Below are 6,603 nucleotides of genomic sequence, written 5' to 3'. Positions count from 1 at the left end.
AAGGGCTGGCCGTTGTTAAGAGAGACAACAGCAGTAATTATGTGAACGTGTTGCAAGCGAAGGAATCCATTTGGAAGTGCAAAAAAAAAACAGACACGATCTGGTGTTTGGGATGCAATATCTCGGAAGACACGTTTTTAAAAACGGGATACGTTGAATTTACCGCAACTCCGATCTAAATAAGAATAAGAATAATAATAATAATAATAATAATACACAAGTACTTTTGGTGGATATATGTTGTATATTGTTTTGCATCCAGGAAAGAAAACCGTGCTCGCTTTTTTGCATGTTTTTTGCAATACGCACCGATTCACTGCGCTCTCCTTTTCTGGATACGGAGGTAAGTCCGTTTTTTGTTCGTTTATTTGGTTGTTTGTTTGTTTTGATTTGTTCATCCATTGTCTTATTCCTATTTTTTTTGTTTGCTTTCTGTAATAGAGTTTTATACAATAATAACTAATAATAATAATAATTTTACCCCAGTTGCAATTCAGAATTCATATATCATGCTTATATTTTCTTTCTTTTGCTTAGTTACTATTATTAATCTGGTGTGTTTTATTATTGCATGAATATATGGAGATATTTTCGTGTGTGCGCGTTGTATTATTATTATGATGTATTTTTATTTATGTGTTTATGAATATCAAATGTATTGTCTTTTGTTTTTATTTATTTATTTATTTTCTCAGTTATACTAATTCTTGCACAAAACTAACTTCTAGATTTAACAGTATTTCCGATATATTCTCACATAAATGTAATAATGACCATGGGTTGCATTCGGGCATCGTGTTGTAATATTAAAGCAAACTAATTTAAATCTCAGTGTGCGCGTTTAATTTATAAACAACTAAGTACTAATTTTACATTTTTTGCTTTTTTATTTATTTATTTATTTATTTTTTTCAAGTAATAAACATTTCCACAAACAGTGGGCAACGTCAAATTATAAAGCCAGGGATCTTAGCATAGTGCCGTAGCGTCATTTATTGAGTAAATTATGATTTATATATTTTACAAAATAATCTGTGCACTTTTTAGCAGCTCTCCAATATATATATATTAATTGAACCGGATACATTTTATTACATTTTTGTTCCTAATTCGGTTTCCAATATAAACAAAAGGCCGCAAAAGCCTGGGGCTTACCTAGCGGATACGGCGGGGGTAGCCGAGGGGGAAGTTGTAGGAGGGAAAAATCAATAGCCCGGAGGTTGATCGGGCCTCTGTCGGGTGTTTGAATGAAACAGTGGGGAGGTTGAAAAGGGAAAGTGTTTTGTTTTGTTTTTTTAACAAAGGAGTTGCATTTAAAAATACTTTTTTTTCCTCCCTAGACAAAAAGAAAACTGGCATTTAGCTTTAGTGTCTAACTTTGAAATTCAAAGTTTGACGCAGTGTACTTTTTAGTAAGTTTTAATAAGTGCTTAACTGCTGTTTAGTTTTTAAAAGGATAGTATTGCTAAATCAAAGAGCCCTTTTTATAATTTGACAAATTAAGGTAGCTGCCGTAGACCACACAGATTTTTAATCATTATTTTTATCGTTGTATTATTATTATTATTATTATTATTATTATTATTATACGTTATCATAAATAATACACACACGTTTAAACAATGTCTAGTCATTCTGAGATGGTGACTTTTAAATATAAATTAAAACATTACGCCCTTTATTTATTTATTTATTTGGCGTGATTGATGGCAAAATTGCAGTTGGCGGTATTGAGTTGAAACGAGCTAATCCGGCTTTACAGTGGCGATAAAATGACGTTATTTGAAGTCGCTGTTTGTTTGTTTGTCAATTAAAATTGGTTTCAAATGAAAGCAGTCGAACAATTGCAACCATAAAACCGTCTCTGAAATATAAATTATCAAAAGAATCGGGGGGGGGGGGGGGCAGCTTCGATTAGTAGCCCAACAAACACGGGGGGGGGGGGGGACAAAGCGGGGTTTTTATCCTGGGTTGGGTTGAGTTGGAGACAAAGCAGGGTTTTCATCCTGGGTTGGGTTGGGGGACAAAGCAGGGTTTTCAACCTGGGTTGGGTTGGGGGACAAAGCAGGGTTTTCAACCCGGGTTGGGTTGGGGGACAAAGCAGGGTTTTCAACCCGGGTTGGGTTGGGTGGGGGACAAAGCGGGGTTTTCAACCCGGGTTGGGTTGGGGGACAAAGCGGGGTTTTCATCCTGGGTTGGGTTGGGGGACAAAGCAGGGTTTTCATCCTGGGTTGGGTTGGGGGACAAAGCAGGGTTTTCATCCTGGGTTGGGTTGGAGGGACAAAGCGGGGTTTTCATCCTGGGTTGGGTTGGGTTGGGGGACAAAGCGGGGTTTTCAACCCGGGTTGGGTTGGGGGACAAAGCAGGGTTTTCATCCTGGGTTGAGTTGGGGGACAAAGCAGGGTTTTCATCCTGGGTTGGGTTGGGGGACAAAGCAGGGTTTTCATCCTGGGTTGGGTTGGGGGACAAAGCAGGGTTTTCATCCTGGGTTGGGTTGGGTTGGGGGGACAAAGCGGGGTTTTCATCCTGGGTTGGGTTGGGTTGGGGGACAAAGCGGGGTTTTCAACCCGGGTTGGGTTGGGGGACAAAGCGGGGTTTTCATCCTGGGTTGGGTTGGGGGACAAAGCAGGGTTTTCATCCTGGGTTGGGTTGGGGGGACAAAGCGGGGTTTTCATCCTGGGTTGGGTTGGGTTGGGGGACAAAGCGGGGTTTTCAACCCGGGTTGGGTTGGGGGACAAAGCAGGGTTTTCATCCTGGGTTGAGTTGGGGGACAAAGCAGGGTTTTCATCCTGGGTTGGGTTGGGGGACAAAGCGGGGTTTTCATCCTGGGTTGGGTTGGGGGACAAAGCAGGGTTTTCATCCTGGGTTGGGTTGGGGGACAAAGCAGGGTTTTCATCCTGGGTTGGGTTGGGGGACAAAGCAGGGTTTTCATCCTGGGTTGGGTTGGGGGGGCAAAGCAGGGTTTTCAACCCGGGTTGAGTGAGGGGGTGCATGGATAAGAGGGATGAATGAGGCAGGGGCTGCCTCGGTTTAAAAATGTGGGGAATTTAAAAAAAAAAAAAAAAACTGGAAAGGGTCGAATAAAGTTCACAGACCACTAAACTAGGGGCGCATGTTGCTGTGCGGTTTAGTGGGGACCAGGCAGTTTGTCAAACAAAATTGTTTCACACGCTGTGGGTTCGTTTGCCTGTTGGCTGTATCGGATAATAAAGAATTTTATTTTATTTTTTTTTAAGATGATGATCCTGTACGGAACAGCGTCTCGCTGTCTTGGTGGCTTATTTTTAGCCTGTTGGATACAGTTAGCTCTTTGTGATAAAGCAGCTGTTGTGCCATGAATTGACTCTGGAAGAAAACATTCTTCCCAAGAGTCGGAAAGCGCTCTTACTAACAGCTGGCCCCGTTGTCTCCTGATTTATTTATTATTTATCGATGTATACCTGAGCCTGTTGATCCAGCTCGTTGTAAAACCTGGACTGGGTGACACTGCTGTGCAATAGGAGTCTTATTCCCAGCCCTGCAATGTAATTCCAGTCCAGTCCAGTCTAGTGATATTAAACTGCAGTTACAATGTAATTCCAGTCCAGTCCAGTCTAGTGATATTAAACTGCAGTTACAATGTAATTCCAGTCCAGTCTAGTGATATTAAACTGCAGTTACAATGTAATTCCAGTCCAGTCTAGTGATATTAAACTGCAGTTGCAATGTAATTCCAGTCCAGTCTAGTCTAGTGATATTAAACTGCAGTTACAATGTAATTCCAGTCCAGTCTAGTGATATTAAACTGCAGTTACAATGTAATTCCAGTCCAGTCCAGTCTAGTGATATTAAACTGCAGTTACAATGTAATTCCAGTCCAGTCTAGTCTAGTGACATTAAACTGCAGTTACAATGTAATTCCAGTCCAGTCTAGTCTAGTGATATTAAACTGCAGTTACAATGTAATTCCAGTCCAGTCTAGTGATATTAAACTGCAGTTACAATGTAATTCCAGTCCAGTCTAGTGATATTAAACTGCAGTTACAATGTAATTCCAGTCCAGTCTAGTGATATTAAACTGCAGTTACAATGTAATTCCAGTCCAGTCTAGTGATATTAAACTGCAGTTACAATGTAATTCCAGTCCAGTCTAGTGATATTAAACTGCAGTTACAATGTAATTCCAGTCCAGTCCAGTCTAGTGATATTAAACTGCAGTTACAATGTAATTCCAGTCCAGTCTAGTGATATTAAACTGCAGTTACAATGTAATTCCAGTCCAGTCCAGTCTAGTGATATTAAACTGCAGTTACAATGTAATTCCAGTCCAGTCCAGTCTAGTGATATTAAACTGCAGTTACAATGTAATTCCAGTCCAGTCTAGTCTAGTGATATTAAACTGCAGTTACAATGTAATTCCAGTCCAGTCTAGTCTAGTGATATTAAACTGCAGTTACAATGTAATTCCAGTCCAGTCTAGTGATATTAAACTGCAGTTACAATGTAATTCCAGTCCAGTCTAGTGATATTCAACTGCAGTTATCAGACTGTGTTTAAAATTTAACTGCTCGTTTTAAACTGAATTTAATACAGTATGTGCATGTATAAGAGTGTCTGTGGTTCCTGGCTGCTGATAAGACGTGGCTCATGTGTTGGCGTTGCCGTTCTGCGACGGATTGCCCTTTTGCACCCTTTAGATGGGGAGTCTCCAGTCAGTCAATCTGTCGCGTCATTGGACTCATTTATTTGAATATTCATGAATAAAGTTGAGTGTTATTTCTCAGAATTCTGAACCCCAGGACTGGGTAAAGCAGCAGGGCTAGTGTGAGTTTCTAACCCTGCTCAAACTCCTGGCTCCTGATCATTTCAATATTAATAATAATAATAATAATACTAGACTTCATTGAGGGGAGCTCTGAACCCCAGGACTGGGTGCAGCAGCAGCAGCAGCAGCAGGGCTAGTGTGAGTTTCTAACCCTGCTCACACTCCTGGCTCCTGATCATTTCAATAATAATAATAATAATAATAATACTAGACTTCATTGAGGGGAGCTCTGAACCCCAGGACTGGGTGCAGCAGCAGCAGCAGCAGCAGCAGCAGGGCTAGTGTGAGTTTGTAACCCTGCTCAAACTCCTGGCTCCTGATCATTTCAATATTAATAATACTAGACTTCATTGAGGGGAGCTCTGAACCCCAGGACTGGGTGCAGCAGCAGCAGGGCTAGTGTGAGTTTGTAACCCTGCTCAAACTCCTGGCTCCTGATCATTGCAATATTAATAATAATAATACTAGACTTCATTGAGGGGAGCTCTGAACCCCAGGACTGGGTGCAGCAGCAGCAGCAGCAGGGCTAGTGTGAGTTTCTAACCCTGCTCAAACTCCTGGCTCCTGATCATTTCAATATTAATAATAATAATACTAGACTTCATTGAGGGGAGCGCTGAACCCCAGGACTGGGTGCAGCAGCAGGGCTAGTGTGAGTTTCTAACCCTGCTCAAACTCCTGGCTCCTGATCATTTCTATATTAATAATAATAATACTAGACTTCATTGAGGGGGGCTCTGAACCCCAGGACTGGGTGCAGCAGCAGCAGCAGCAGGGCTAGTGTGAGTTTCTAACCCTGCTCAAACTCCTGGCTCCTGATCATTTCAATATTAATAATAATAATACTAGACTTCATTGAGGGGAGCTCTGAACCCCAGGACTGGGTGCAGCAGCAGGGCTAGTGTGAGTTTGTAACCCTGCTCAAACTCCTGGCTCCTGATCATCATTTCAATGTTAATAATAGCAGGTGTCGTTTTGATCTGAAGGGAGTCTTGCGATTAAGTTAATTAAACTCCACGCTGTTTAAATGGAAGAGGAGTGAAGTTGAAATTATTTTTTTTTTCTAAATTCCATTAACATACCCTGTTTTACATTTCTGTGTGGCGATTTCATTTCAAACTATCCTTGTGTCTGATTTTAACAGTACAGTAGGGCTAGGCTTTACCAAGAAGGCAAAATATCCCCCCCAGCATTATTTCTCCTTCGGTTCAGGTCTCCCTGGCGACCGGACCTTCTCGTTACCATGACAATGAAAGCCCTGTTTTGGCAGTGGCGATGGGGGGTTCTGCGGTTGCCGTGCCGATGTGACCTTGCAGCCACCCCAGCATGCATTGTGCCTCTCTGTTTAACGATGGGGGGCTCCTTCTATATATAAAAAACAAACCCCTTTTCTTCCTTCTGTCTTTTCAGGAATGATCGATCTGGGTTTATTTCTGAAAAGTTAAAAGAAAGAGTTTCGTCTGAGAGAGGGAGGGAGGGAGGGAGAGGAAATTTGCTCCATTGTAAAATACACTCCCCCCCCCCCCCCCCCTGCCCCCCCAAGAAAAAACGTCTTCAAACTTGGGCTTTTATTTATTTATTTCTTAGCAGACACCTTTATCCAGGGCGACTTACAATTGTTACAAGATATCACATTATTTTTACATACAATTCCCCATTTATACAGTTGGGTTTTTACTGGAGCAATCTAGGTAAAGTACCTTGCTCAAGGGTACAGCAGCAGTGTCCCCCCACCTGGGATTGAACCCACGACCCTCCGGTCAAGAGTCCAGAGCCCTAAACACTACGCCACACTGCTG

General features: G+C 41.8%; 1 pseudogene; it reads right to left on the bottom strand.

Annotated features, from left to right (window-relative positions):
• The window catches only part of LOC131735554 (coatomer subunit alpha-like), a 19,840-nt pseudogene extending 13,708 nt beyond the window's left edge, over positions 1-6,132 (bottom strand).
• Positions 6,133-6,603: the final 471 nt, after the last annotated feature.

Source organism: Acipenser ruthenus, unplaced genomic scaffold (assembly GCF_902713425.1).
Source record: "Acipenser ruthenus unplaced genomic scaffold, fAciRut3.2 maternal haplotype, whole genome shotgun sequence".
NCBI lineage: Eukaryota > Metazoa > Chordata > Actinopteri > Acipenseriformes > Acipenseridae > Acipenser > Acipenser ruthenus.
The sequence above is the reverse complement of the archived record's forward strand: the minus strand, read 5'-3'. Positions and strand labels throughout refer to the sequence as shown.